At 41.9% G+C, this 15742-nt stretch overlaps 1 long non-coding RNA gene across 1 annotated transcript; it reads right to left on the bottom strand.

Moving 5' to 3' along the window:
* Positions 1 to 300: 300 nt before the first annotated feature.
* LOC140494392 (uncharacterized) lies at positions 301 to 15709 on the bottom strand. Its single transcript, XR_011963945.1, has 3 exons — positions 15510 to 15709; positions 14969 to 15066; positions 301 to 698 (listed from the first exon to the last, which is right to left on the bottom strand). It is a non-coding gene; the product is annotated as an uncharacterized lncRNA (long non-coding RNA).
* Between the last annotated feature and the right edge of the window lie 33 nt (positions 15710 to 15742).

Raw genomic sequence — 15742 nt, 5'->3', positions numbered from 1 at the left:
GAAGTGTCAATCTAGAGCAAGGAACTACAATCTTTAATGATAAGAAGAACCATTTTTAAAAAGAAAAAGAGTCAAAAATGCAATATCTTACTCAATTAGTCAATAATAACGCTTAACAAAACAGATGGATTTCTATGAAAAAGTTTTACGAACATTCATGAATGTGGTAGTATCAATGAAAAATGACATTTTTAATATATTTTGACTACAAATTAGTAATTGAAGGAAGCTTTCCCATAAGTAGAATGTTAATTAATGTTTAACACTATTAAACAAGGTACTTAATTTAGAACATTAACATCTTCCTTAAATCAAAAGAAAAGCTCATATGGTTTCTGCTGCTTAATTTATTTGGGAAATTTGTTTGACAGTTGGATGATAAGCTTTCATTGTAACTTTCAATGCTTTGATTAAAATTAATAATAATAATGCAGTGGTAGTGGTTTAGCTATCTAATGTTTTCACCCATTTTGCAAATGTGTTACTATATTTTTCTGTCTTGGTCTTTAGCTCCTGCACCATTTTGTTTGGTTAATCCAAGTGAATAACATTTGGCTCAGCCACTGTGCATTTTCATGAAATATCGCTCAAGATTTTATTTCTTGTGGATGGCAAATGAGACATATAGGGCTTCCAGTTGAATTTGGAATGAATGCAATTCATCTTGAAATTTTCCCTCGAAGCAATTTCCAAAGTACCTGGAAAACACAGACCAGAGGACATTGCAGACATGCTTACCAATACAGGTCAGCACCAGGGTCAGAGTGATTGTATTCTTATTGATCAATGTGCTTACTTGCATGGGCTCACTAGTTCAACATCAAAAACCACTGATGTTATAATTAACAAATCAGTACCCTACTTGTCCATCCAGTTACTTATACCATTCAGTTGGGATCCAAACATGGCAACCATCAGAGTGCGTCATGTGGGTTGGCGTTTTAGCTCAGTTGGCTGGACATCTGGTTTATGGTACAGAGTGACAACAACAGTATGGGTTCAATTCCTGTCCCAACTTCTCAACCCACATATTGCCTCAGGCATGGTGACCCTCAGGTTAAGTTCATCACCAGCTGTCTACCTCTATTAAATGAGCAGCTGTATGGGATTGTGGTAACTTTACCTTTTATAGATAAGGTAAACGGCGACCTCCATATCTGCAGGTCCGGTTTCAGTGGTTTAAATTATCCGCGGTTTACCGTGGCCTGAACGTATTACAGGGAACCTTCCCGAACCAAGGACCAAAGGTCTGCCAGGAAGGTAAGTTTCCCATTTCATTGAATGAGTTTGCTACTATCCACAGTTTCGGGCTTTTGCGGTAGGTCTTAGAACATATTCCCCGTGGATATGGGGGTATTACTGTATTTTATTCATCATCTTTGCAACTGTAATAAGTATTTTTATTTTATTTTGTGGCTTTGGAGTAAGAAAGAGGGTAGTGGCAGAGGGTTGCTTTTCAGACAGAAGGCTTGTGACCAGTGGTATGCTTTTTGTCATTTATATAAATGATTTGAATATAAACATAGGAGGTATTTGAGGTGTAGTGGACAGCAAAGAAGGTTACCTCACGGTACAGTGGGATCTTGATCAGATGGGCCAATGGGCTGAGAAGTGACAGATGGAGTTTAATTTAGGTAAATGCGAGATGCTGCATTTTGGAAAAACAACTCAGAGCAGGACTTACACACTTAATCTTAAGGTCCTGGGGAATGCTGTCTAACTTTTTGAATAAGGGTTGCAGCCTAGGATACAAAAGGAAATAGCTACAAAGATTGGATGCACTGATAGTAAGATTACGAGAATCCTTAGGTTTTGGAATAATCCTCGGTGATTGAAAAACTGCCAATGTACAACCCTTATTCAAAAAGTTAGACAAAAGAAAAGGTAATGAATCTATACACCAGTTAGCTTAACATCCATTGTTAGGGAAATGTTAAAGTCTGTTAGACAGGATGTAATCGGAGTGCATTTAGACATCCATAACATAATCAAGCAAACTCAGCATGGCTTCATGATGGGCATCTTTATTTAAATTATTTGAAGAGGTTATAAGCTGGATTTTATATATTTGGATTTCCAAGGCATATGATTAGGTACCATACATAATGCTAATTAATAATATAAGAGCCCAGTGTCTGTGGTAGTATATTAACATGGATAGAGGACTGGACGACTAATAGAAGACAGAATCTTGGGATAAAGATGGCATTTTCAGGATGACAACCTGAAATTAGTAGGGTGTCACTGGGATCAGTGTCACAGTTATTTCCAACACATATGAATAATTTGGCTGAGGGAAGTAAATGTGCTATAGGCAAGTTTGTAAATTACACAAAAATAAGTGGGAAGGCAAGTGGTGAAAATGACACAAAGAGGACAAACAGATACAGACAGGTTAAGTCAGTGGGCATAAACTTGGCAGGTGGAATATAATGTGGGAAAATGTGAAGTTATCGTGGTTGTGGGTATATTCACTGAGCTGGGAAGTTGATTTGGATAAGTTTCGTCCCCTGTGTAGGTGAAATCTTCAGTGCTTTGGAGCCTCCTGTGAAGCACTATTGTATGTGTCTTGGAATTTACTTGGTTCTGTTCCTGCTGCTTCCAGTTGCTGGTTCCGATTGTTCATTGCAGTGGTTGGTATATTGAATCTAGGTCAGTGGGTTTACTGATGGAATCCATGGATGAGTGCCATGCTTCTAGAAAGTCTCTGGCTGTACTCTATTTAGCTTGTCCTATTATTGTTGTGTTGTTGTAGTTGAATTTGTGGTCCTTGTCATTTGTGTGTATGGCTACTAGGGATAACAGATTGTGGCATTTAGTGGCTAGTTGGTGTTCGTGGATGTGGATTGCTAGACGTCTGCCTATTTGCCCTAAATAGTGTGTCGTGCAGTCTTTGCATGGAATCTTGTAAATTACAATGTTGGTCTTGCACATGATGGATATAGGGTCTTTTGTTCTGGTGAGCTGTTGTCTGAGTGTGGCTGTTGGTTTATGGGCTGTCATGAATCTGAGTGGTAGGAGAAGTCTGGCTGTTAGTTCTGAGACGTTTCTTATGTAAGGTAGCTTGACTAGTGACAATAGACAATAGACAATAGGTGCAGGAATAGGCCATTCTGCCCTTCGAGCCTGCACTACCATTCAATATGATCATGGCTGATCATCCTTAATCAGTATCCTGTTCCTGCCTTATCTCCATAACCCTTGATTCCACAATCCTTGAGAGCTCTATCCAACTCTTTCTTAAATGAATCCAGAGACTGGGCCTCAATATTTTTAAGCTGTGTCCTCTGGTTCGGCACTCACCCATCAGCGGAAACATGTTTCCTGCCTCCAGAGTGTCCAATCCTTTAATAATCTTATATGTCTTGATCAGATCCCCTCTCAGTCTTCTGAACTTAAGGGTATACAAGCCCAGTCACTCCAGTCTTTCAGTGTAAGGTAATCCCGCCATTCCAGGAATTGACCTCGTGAACCTACGCTGCACTCCCTCAATAGCCAGAATGTCTTTCCTCAAATTTGGAGACCAGAACTGCACACAGTACTCCAGGTGTGGTCTCACCAGGGCCCTGTACAGCTGCAGAAGAACCTCTTTGCTTCTATACTCAATCCCTCCTGTTATGAAGGCCAGCATGCTATTAGCCTTCTTCACTACCTGCTGTACCTGCATGCTTACCTTCATTGACTGGTGTACAAGAACACCCAGATCTCTCTGTACTGCCCCTTTACCTAGATTGATTCCATTTAGGTAGTAATCTGCCTTCCTGTTCTTGCCACCAAAGTGGATAACCATACATTTATCCACTTTAAACTGCACCTGCCATGCATCTGACCGCTCACCTAACTTGTCCAGGTCACCCTATAATCTCCTAACATCCTCATCACATTTCACTCTGCCACCCAGCTTAGTATCATCAGCAAATTTGCTAATGTTATTGCTAATACCATCTTCTATATAATTAACATATATTGTAAAAAGCTGCGGTCCCACTACTGATCCCTGCGGTACCCCACTGGTCACTGCCTCCCATTCCAAAATGGAGCCGTTTATCACTACTCTTTGTTTCCTAACAGCCAAACAACGTTCAATCCAAGTTAGTACTTTGCCCCCAATACCACGCACCCTCATTTTGCTGACTAACCTCCTATGTGGGACTTTATCAAAAGCTTTCTGAAAGTCCAGGTTCACTACATCTACTGGATCTCCCTTGTCCATCTTCAGAGTTACATCCTCAAAAAATTCCAGAAGATTAGTCAAGCATGATTTCCCCTTCATAAATCCACGCTGACTCTGACCTATCCTGTTACTATTATCCAGATGTGTCGTAATTTCATCCTTTATAATAGACTCCAGTAGCTTTCCCACCACTGAGGTAAGACTAACAGGTCTATAATTTCCTGTTTTCTCTCTCCCACCTTTCTTAAAAAGTGGTACAACATTAGCCACCCTCCAATCCGCAGGAACTGATCCCGAATCTATCGAACTCTGGAAAATAATCGCCAATGCATCCACGATTTCTCGAGCCACCTCCTTCAGTACCCTGGGATGTAGACCATCAGGCCCCGGGGACTTATCAATCTTCAGACCTAACAGTCTCTCCAACACCAATTCCTGGCAAATATAAATTCTCTTAAGTTCAGGTCCTTCAGCCACTGTTACCTCAGGGAGATTGCTTGTGTCTTCCCCAATGAACACAGATCTGAAGTACCAATTCAATTCTTCTGCCATTTCTTTGTTCCCCGTAATATATTCCCCTGTTTCTGTCTTCAAGGGCACAATTTTAGTCTTAATCATTTTTTTGCCTTTCACATACCTAAAAAAAACTTTTACTATCCTCCTTTATATTATTGGCCAGTTTACCTTTGTACCTCATTTTTTCTCTGCGTATTTCCTTCTTAGTAATTCTCTGTTGTTCTTTAAAAGCTTCCCAGTCCTCCGTTTTCCCACTTATCTTTGCTATGTTATACTTTTTCTCTTTTAACTTTATATGTTTCTTAACTTCCCTCGTCAGCCATGGCCAGCCATGCCTCCTCCGAGGATCTTTCTTCCTTTTAGGAATGAACTGATCCTGCAACTTCTGCATTATACCCAGAAATATCTGCCATTGTTCCTCTACTGTCATCCCTACTAAGGTATTGCACCATTGAATTTTGGCCAGCTCCTCCCTCATAGCTCCATAGCTCCCTTTATTCAACAGAAATACTATCACTTCCTATTGTACCCTCTCCCTCTCAAATTGCAGATTGAAGCTTATTGTATTATGGTCGCTACTTCCTAATGGCTCCTTCACTTCAAGGTCCCTGACCAATTCTGGTTCGTTGCACAATACCAGATCCAGAATTGCCTTCTCCCTGGTCGGCTCCAGCATCAGCTGTTCTAAGAATCCATCTCTGAGGCACTCCAAAAAGTCTCTTTCTTGAGTCCAATACCATCCTGATTCTCCCAATCTACCTGCATGTTGAAATCCCCCATAACAACTGTAGTAACATCTTTGCGACAGGCCAATTTAGCTCCTGATTTAACTTACATCCGACATCCAGACTACTGTTTGGGGGCCTGTAGATAACTCCCAAGAGGGTCTTTTTATCCTTAGTATTTCTCAGCTCTATCCACACTGACTCTACATCCCCTGATTCTAGGAGCCTCCGCGCAAGGGACTGATTATCATCCCTTACCAACATGGCCACCCCACCCCCTCTGCCTATCAGTCTGTCCTTACGATAGCACGTGTAGCCTTGAATATTCATTTCCCAGGCCCTGTCCACTTGAAGCCACGTCTCAGTTATCCCCACAATATCGTAGCTGCCAATTTCCAATAGAGCCTCAAGCTCATCCATCTTATTTCTAATTCTTCGTGCATTCATGTATAGTATTTTTAATTTGTTACGGACCTCACCCTTCCCATCAATTCCTATTTCACTCAACCTTACAGCATGATCCCTTTCGGAGTTTTCTGCCTCATTGATACAGTTGTCTTTCTTGACTTCCCTTGTACTAACTTTCCCTCCAATTTTCTTCTTAAACATCCAGTTTGTCCCCTCCCCCCCGCTACTTAGTTTAAACGTAGCTGTGCTGCAGTAGCAAACCTGCCTGCCAGAATGCTGGTCCTTAACCTATTCAGGTGCAAACCATCTCTCTTGTAGAATTTATGCTTACCACAAAACATACCCCAGTGATCCAAGAATTTAAATCCTTGCTTCCTGCACCAGTTCCCCAGCCACACATTCAAGTCCATTATCTCCCTGTTTCTGGCCTCACCAGCCCGAGGAACTGGAGATAACCACCTTGGACGTCCTGCTTTTCAGCCTTCTTCCTAGTTCTCCGAAGTCCCGCTGTAGTATGTTCCTCCTCTTCTTCTCGACATCATTTGTGCCGACATGTACCACCACCTCTGGCTCTTCACCTTCGTCCTTGATGATTTTCTGCACTCTGTCTGTGATGTCTTTAACCCTGGCACCAGGAAGGCAACACACCATTCTTAAGTCCCGCCTGCTGCCACAAAAACCCCGGTCAGTTCCTCTCACTATGGAGTCCCCTATTACCACAGCTCTGTGCAATGTCCGACTCTTCCGCTGTGTCTCCACGCCAACTTTTGATTGACAGACCTGGCCGCCTCGCGGAATGGCAGTGTCATCTGTCACTACTGTTTCCAAAAGATTCAACTTGTTCCTGACAGGTACTTCCCTTGGGGTCTCTTGCACCTGTCTCCTCTTTGCCTTCCTCATCGTCTGCTCTCTTCTGCTCTCTTCTGGTACGATTAGTGTAATAACATCGCTGAAGGTCTTGTCCAGAAAGATCTCGTTCTCTCGGATGAACCTAAGATCCTAGAGTTCTTTCATCAGTGCTACAATATGCTCTGTCAATAGCTGAACGTGCACACACTTTCCACACTTATATGAGCCAGACACACCAGAGTCATTGACCTCCCACATCAAGCACGTAGCACACTGAACCAGCTTGGCAGTCATGTCTTCACCCTCTTCAACTGTGGCGTAATCACTTCACTCAACCTCCTTGTCAAAGACTCCTGAGCTAAAGCATCACTCTTCAATCCACAGGAACTTCCTTGGACCCTCTTTTTGGGGCAAGTCTGTGGACTTTTAATTTAGGTTAGAGGAGGAAGGAGGGAGGGAGGCCCTACTTTGTAGGACCTGGGGTCTAGAACACACCCACTCAAAGCACAATCACTTACCTTCCCGACTGGCTTTGCACTCTGCCTTCACTTCCGCCCAGCTCCCGCCGCTCTCTGATGTGAAAAGACCGTTGGCGTCGAGGTAAGTTCTTAAATAACAATCACTTACCTTCCCGACTGGCCTTGCGCTCTGCCTTCACTTCCGCCCAGCTCCCGCCGCTCTCTGATGCGAAAAGTGAGTTAGGTCATGGCACATCAAAGATCAAAGTAATTTACAGATTCCATGCAAAGACTACACTAAACACTACTTAGCACAAACAGGCAGATAACCAGCAATCCACATCCACGAACACTTACGAGCCACTAAATGTCACGACCAGCTATCCCTAGTGGTCACACACACAGACAACGGGGGCCACAAATTCAATTGGGACAACAGAACGATAATAGGACAAGCTAAACAGAGGACAGTCACAGAATTTCTAGAAGCATGGCACTCATCCATAGACTCTATCAATGAGCACATTGACTTAGACCCAATATACCAACCACTGCAACGAATGACCGGAACCGGCAATCGGAAGCAGCAGGAACGGAACCAAATAAATTTCAGAAGACGCAATACAGCAGCGCTTCACAGGAGGCTCTAAAGCATTGAAGATGTCACCTAGACAGGGAACAAAACTTCTGCAAATCAACTTCCCAGTTCAGCGAACATACCCACAACTACGAATTCCAGCAACCAAGCTACAAATCTTTATGCAAACATTGAATGTGAGGTTATGCACGTTGGCAGGAAGAACAGAGGAGCTGATTATTATTTAAATGGAAAGACTGCAAAACGTTGCAGCATAGAGGGACTTGGGCATCCTTGTGAATGAATTACTAAAAGCTAGCATAGAAGTTGAAAGCAGTTAATAGAGAAAGCAAGTGGAATGTTGGTCTTTATTTTAAAGGAAATGGAATAGGAAAATAGGAAAGTTTTGTTAAAACTACACAAAGCCATATCTAGAATACTGTGAATAGCTTTGGTCCATTTATCTACTGGCATTGGATGCAGTCCAGAGAAGGTTCACTAGGTTGATCCTCTGTTTGGGGGGGATTTGATCACAAGGAAAGGTTGAATTGTTTGACCTGTACTCACTGAAATTCAGAAGAATAAAAAATGACCTTTTTGAACAACTATAAGATTCTTAGGGGGCCTGAGAGATTGTTTCCCATTCTAGAACCAGTGGGAATAATCTCAGAGTGAGCAGTCATCAAGTTAAGACAGGGATGAGGAGGCGTTTCTTTCTCTCAGAAGGCAGTCAATCTGTGAACCTCTTTATCATAGAAAGCTGCTGAGGTTAGGTCATTCAGAATATTCATGGCTGAGATAGCCAGATTTTTGATCAATAAGGAACCAAGGGTTATGGCGGAAATCGTAGGTAAGTGGAGTTAAGGATTATCAGATCTCATTGAATATAGGAGAACAGTTCTGATCGACCAAAGGCTTGCTTCTGCTCATATCTTCTCTGGTCCAATGCCATTAATGACTTATTAGTCCAAATTTTATATAAACATGCTAAGTGAAACATAATAATCATCAAATAAACAGAGTATTCTACTTACATTAATATTTTGAGTCCAGTATGACTTTTCTTCAGAGTATAGATGCTGCCAGATCTTCTGAACTTCCAGAACTTTCTGTTTACATTTCAGATCTCAACATCTGCATTGTTTTGCTTTTATGCACTATTCATATTGTTCAGTCTGATTCATTTGATTTTTAGTTTTGTTTGCAAATCTCTGTTCCTTAGATAATAAAATCTACTTATTTTCTTCAATAGTACAGCATGTCAGCTAACAAATAATTTCACACACAATTTGCTATATTGTTCAAATCTTCGTCTCTTGAAAGGGCTAAATTTCTGGTTTACAATTCCAACAAAACTGTCGGCGCTTCACTGTCTAAGTAGAGTAATAATTCCTCTGATGTAACTTTGGACGTTTACTTTTAGGACATATTCACACGGTGTAGCAACAGAAGTAAAGTGCAACCATCCTCATCGAACATTCACACAAATGCACTTTTTAGAAGGAATTGATAAGTAGTGACGGACTGGAATGCTGATTGATATTTTTCTATTCTGTTGCAAAAGCGATCAAGTCAATCGAAACATGACATGCTCAAAATCAGGTCAGCAAAAGACAATGCTTAATTTTAACTGCGATGTTCTCATCAAGACAGCATTTTTACTGAAATATTGAAATGCACAATAGACCACAATGGACAGGGACGAAACATTCACAAATCAACATCCCAGCTCGGCAAACACCCACATCTATGACCACTATTGTCTGAAATACTTCCTGGGTTTCAATTCCTTGATTAGGTTATTTGATCATATTTTGTCAGGACATTTACTATGATACAGTTTTGCTGTATATTTTTGTGCTTTCAGGAAATGCTAGGATTGAATTCATGAGATCTCCATCCTAAATATCTTTATTTTCGCCACTTCTGCTACACAGAAATGGTAGTTTTCTTCTGATGAGGTCAAACCAATTATTTCTCAGTGGCTATCAATGTTTTATTTTAAGTACTTGAAAAATGTCCCTCAAGTTCATTTGTTATGTTAAAATCAAGTTAACCTCTCTAACATTTTCATCAAAAAATCATTGTCATGAAACAGAATGAGCAGATTTTTCTCATATGCAGCTGAAGTGTTTTGTCAAGTGGCAGCAGTCACCATGGCTTGCAGTGACTTTTTTCATGAAACCTTCTGCTCTTCACTTTGGTTAATTATGTGACTGGACTTTTAGGTGCCGTTTTCAGGGAATTGTAGAGATGGAGAGGTGGAAGCATTTGCCATTATCATGCCTTTTCATCTTTTACGTCTGCAATGTCATATCTAAAGCTCAGTTGCACATCATTCAGACGCTGCAAGCCAAATACTGGCAGTCATATTGTGGTAATTGACTGGCTATTACGAATACAAGGCTGCTCTCCACTTCACAAACAGGGGCCTGAGGTGTTGGTGGCCAAATTGATGAGGAGAGGGCAGTTCTTTTTCCAGTTTCTGGATTAGTGGTGCTGGAAGAGCACAGCAGTTCAGGCAGCATTCAAGTAGCTTCGAAATCGACGTTTTGGGCAAAAGCCCTTCATCAGGAATAAAGGCAGTGAGCCTGAAGCGTGGAGAGATAAGCTAGAGGAGGGTGGGGGTGGGGAGAAAGTAGCATAGAGTACAATGGGTGAGTGGGCGAGGGGATGAAGATGATAGGTCAAGGAGGAGAGGGTGGAGTGGATAGGTGGAAAAGAAGATAGGCAGGTAGGACAAGTCCGGACAAGTTATGGGGACAGTTACTAAGCTGGAAGTTTAGAACTAGGGTGAGGTGGGGGAAGGGGAAATGAGGAAACTGTTGAAGTCCACATTGCTGCCTTGGGGTTGAAGTGTTCTGAGGTGGAAGATGAGGCGTTCTTCCTCCAGGCGTCTGGTGGTGAGGGAGCGGCGGTGAAGGAGGCCCAGGACCTCCATGTCCTCGGCAGAGTGGGAGGGGGAGTTGAAATGTTGGGCCACGGGGCAGAGCGGTTGATTGGTGCGGGTGTCCCGGAGATGTTCCCTAAAGCGCTCTGCTAGGAGGTGCCCAGTCTCCCCAATGTAGAGGAGACCACATCGGGAGCAACGGATACAATAAATGATATTAGTGGATGTGCAAGTAAAACTTTGATGGATGTGGAAGGCTCCTTTAGGGCCTTGGATAGAGGTGAGGGAGGAGGTATGGGCGCAGGTTTTACAGTTCCTGCGGTGGCAGGGGAAAGTGCCAGGATTGGAGGGTGGGTTGTTTGGGTGCGTGGACCTGACCAGGTAGTCGCGGAGGGAACGGTCTTTGCGGAAGGCGGAAAGGGGTGGGGAGGGAAATATATCCCTGGTAGTGGGGTCTGTTTGGAGGCGGCAGAAATGTCGGCGGATGATTTGGTTTATGCGAAGGTTAGTAGGGTGGAAGGTGAGCACCAGGGGCGTTCTGTCCTTGTTACGGTTGGAGGGGTGGGGTCTGAGGGCGGAGGTGCGGGATGTAAATGAGATGCGTTGGAGGGCCTCTTTAACCATGTGGGAAGGGAAATTGCAGTCTCTAAAGAAGAAGGCCATCTGGTGTGTTCTGTGGTGGAACTGGTCCTCCTGGGAGCAGATCCGGCGGAGCCGGAGGAATTGGGAATACGGGATGGCATTTTTGCAAGAGGTAGGGTGGGAAGAGGTGTAATCCAGGTAGCTATGGGAGTCGGTGGGTTTGTAAAAAATGTCAGTGTCAAGTCGGTCGTCATTAATGGAGATGGAGAGGTCCAGGAAGGGGATGGAGGTGTCAGAGATGGCCTTTTTCCAGCCTAACCCCTTGCTACCTGGTACACCCAGATTGGGTATGAATTGCAACCAGGTCAATGCTGTGTTCTAGGTGAAAAGGAATTCCCAACATTGTAGAAAGAAGGTCAATGATCCTTTGCACTCCATGAGAATAAGTGTCACTAGCTCTTTTCTACTACCTAACAGTCATAGGGCCAGCACTCACTCTAACTCTACCACTGTACACAAGTCTCACCAAGATTCATGGAATACAACTCTTAATATTACATTCATCATGTTCCTTCCACGTTCTCACTGATTTCATCCTCCCAAATTTCTGACCTCTGAACTTCATGTTCACTCACTAGGGATACCTCACAATCATTAATGTGCACGCATTATCACTAAGTAAACTTCCATCCACATTCACCATATTGAACCTCTCTCTTTGTCTCACTGGAGTTAAAATTGGTCTATCTCTCCCCAACTGACGTCTCAAGAGCTTCCCGACTGATCAACCTAAAATTCCCTGGGCTGCTTGCACTTGACCTGAGGGACTAACAGTTGCCCACTTCCTGAAGTGCAAGAATAGGATTTTCATAGGACTGACTGTGACCAACCCTCTACAGATGGGCCCCTTGCCTGACTGACTGTAATTCCCCTTCACCCCACTAAGGACTTCCACACTTCCATTTCCTTGCAGCACGTCCATTGTGTTTGCTATGTAAACTACTGGCCCACGCTGCAGGTCTGATTTTGATATAGCAAGGTGCTACCCAACAATATGCCCACCTATGTGACTGATAGATTGAATTTTCACTGCCTGCCTCTTCCTCTGTGCTAAAAGGCAATGCAAGCCACAAAGGCTGGCAGCCTGTAACTGAGCACTAAAGACCCTATGAGTTAAGAAAGCAATGTGATCCACACCAAGGGTGCTGGCTGTAAATCAGTAATGAAGTCTGTGAGTGTGCACTAAAAAAGCAATGTAAAGTAAACAGAGACTGGCAGTACCACCAAGTAAGCAAGCTAGGAGCCATAAGGTGTATACGATAGAGGTGCATGAGATGCATTTAAACTTGTGTGCTAAATAATCTGTCAGAAATATGCAAGTCATAGGTGTCCCTAAGTTCCAAAGTTTGAAGGGCTGAAGTGGTGCCGGAGTTGGGCAAAGTAGATGTGATGTTGTGGTGAGGCTAATGGCTTGCTGTTACCAACTTGCAAAGAGGATTGTGACCCTGGGGCAGGCAAGACATTGTTAGAAAGATTAATGGTTCAGTAACATTACCGCTAATCTAAAATTATCCATATTCTTGCCATCTTTATTTAGTGGTGTCCTTTAGCACCGCCTTTATCTTCTACAAATATGCTGATGATACCCTATGTTCCCTCGTTGCCTATGCTGTTAAATTGCAGTTCCTATATCCAATCATGTTCTACCTCAATTTTATCCACCATCCCCCTCTCACAAAATACATTCACATCATAAAACTTCCTCTTCTCTCCAAAGTGAATGTGTCTCCTCACAAATTTGTGGTCATCTTTCCTAAAATTTAATGTTTGAAATTCTCTCATCAGATTTTCACCCTAACATAGCACTGAAGTGTGATGAGGTTATTCTAATCAAAATGGCAAATTGTATTCCTTGTGATTCTGGTGCATTTTGGCTCTTTTTACTCAATTACAATGCACCAGTTGATATTGGAAACAAGGACAAATTTCACTAACATTTCTCTGTTGCCCAGAGGTGAAGGTGAGTAAACTTCTTGAACTGCAGCACTTCATCTGGTATAGGTACACATAGTGTTGTTAGAAAGGGAGATCCAATATTTTGATCCAGTATCAGTGAAGGAATGACAATATGATTGTAAAGCAGGGTAGTGTGTGACTTGAATGTGGCAATGCAGCTTTTTAGAGTTGAAAATGTGTTACTGGAAAAGCGCAGCAGGTCAGGCAGCATCCAAGGAGCAGGAGAATCGACGTTTCGGGCATGAGCCCTTCTTCGGGTTCATGCCCAAAACGTCGATTCTCCTGCTTCTTGGATGCTGCCTGACCTGCTGCGCTTTTCCAGCAACACATTTTCAGCTCTGATCTCCAGCATCTGCAGTCCTCACTTTCTCCTCAAAGCTTTTTAGAGTTCCAAAACACTGTGCTACCAATTGAGCCAAGTTGACACTGCTTACTTAAGATATAGCTGGGGCCACAGGCTTTGATGAATTGCAGCCTGTGACACTGTATTATTGAAATAAAATCAGAAATGCAGGCAACAGAGTGACTTGTAATTTTTGTTTTGGGTGAAATGGGTCTTTTTTCTCACATTTCAGCTCAAAAACACTTGTTTATTTTTAGATTGGAAAGAGTGGTAACTTAGTGAAGTTGAATGATATAGTTGAAAATGATTTTATCCACAAAAGATAGGTATTCTACTCACATCTGTGAGTAACCAGATTTTAAATAAGTGAAAATTACCATACAAAATGTACAGAACCATTTGCTAGTTAGTTTCTGAGCAAATTAGAAAAAGTTATATTCAAAAGCTTTTAAAACATTCTTATCAGTGCCCTTGTGTCCAATGTAATCAGCTTAATTTTAAAAGACTCATTGAAATCTGCAAATAAACATATTTAGCAGAAACCTCCAAAGTTGACCTGTGTAATGGCCAGTTTTGTGGGTAGGGAATACTCCCACTGTCTTACTTTCTAAACAAGTACAAGCACAGGTTTTACCAATTTCCAGCAAATTTCACTGAGAAACCTAGTATGACCAAGCAGAAAATCTAGGCCATTGTCTTGGAAAGAGTTGATATATTTTGATGTATATACAGATCTTCCAAAGGAATTTGATAAAGTATTACACAGTAGACCTATAGTCATCATTATAGCACATTGGAATAAAGGAACAGTGGCAGTGTACATATGAAATTTGCTAAAGGTTAACTGTTTCCAGGGGTAGATATTAGACCCACTGCTCCTTTTGACTGATATGAATAGGACACGGATATAGTGGTCATAATTTCATACTTTACACATAACATTAAATTAAACAATAAGCTGGATAGTGACAGATTTTAGGAATGACATAGACTGGTGAAATGAGCCAATAATTGGTTGATACAATTTAACACAGATATTTTAATATGAAGAATAAAGTAAGTCAATATTAACTAAATGGTGCAATTTTAAAGGGGGCGCAGGAATACAGAGACCTAGTGGTGTACATATACAAATCTTTGAAGGGGGCAGGATAAGTTGAGAAGGCTAGTTAAAAATCACGTGGAATCCTTGGCTTTGTTAATAGATGGATAGATCCAAAAACAAGAAAATTAGGATACACCTCAGCTCTTGTATTAGTTTGATTCTGGACAGATTTTAAGTATGATGTAAAAATGTTAGAGATGGTCTATTGCAGTTCGCTCAAAAGTTCAAGTTGCTGTGGCAACATGCACTTTTACATGCATGTTGTAGTCTGTAGTGGTTGTAGACTTCCCAAAATTCTGGATTAGCAGATTGAGACTCAACATACCTTCCACGGCCATCAGGTCATGTCCTAAGAGCTGAACCCGGAGCTTCCAGGTCAGAAGCAGGGACACTATTACTCACTGCACCACAAAACCCCTGGGCCTGCCAAAGAGTACAAAAAAGAGAGAATTACAACAATGGTACCAGTTACAGATGAAGATGAATGGAACTTACTGACTACCTCGTTCAAAGAGTGGGAAGATGAAAAATGTACAAAATGGCCTTCTACTATGCAATATTCATTTGTGGTTGTAAATCAGTCACTGGAGGCCTTCTACTAACAGTGGTCACCACAGGGATGAAAGACCGAATTGTCATGGATGGCAATAACAATGTACACTTTGACAATCTACTTCATTTCTTCAAATGAATAACTTATTTTTCTTAAATCAACTAGTTGTGGTCTCTTTAATGGGGGCATGTTTATGGCTTTATGTTGAATGACCATTGGGGCGACCATTTAATTGAAGAAAAAGCAAATTGATAGGTACAACCTTTCATTAGAACGGAAGTCTAGTGATTAAACCCTGTCAGAATCTACTGACCTCTATCTGTCTTTTCCATCCATTGATCAGTATATATTCAGGTTTCCAGGGTATTCGTTTGTTATCGCTCAAGATTTGTTTCTCTAACTATTTTCATTACTTGGACTGTTTTATTTTTCTATTGTTTTAACACTCTGTGCCTGACTGAAAATAGAATTCCTAAAAGTTTCAACAGCAAGCAGCAAGGCTGACCTATGTCCCTCGGCAAGTTGGGACTCACTTTGTTGCCTCGG

This window comes from Chiloscyllium punctatum, chromosome 24 (assembly GCF_047496795.1).
Source record: "Chiloscyllium punctatum isolate Juve2018m chromosome 24, sChiPun1.3, whole genome shotgun sequence".
Classification (NCBI taxonomy): Eukaryota; Metazoa; Chordata; class Chondrichthyes; order Orectolobiformes; family Hemiscylliidae; genus Chiloscyllium; species Chiloscyllium punctatum.
This window is presented reverse-complemented; position numbering and strand designations above follow the sequence as displayed.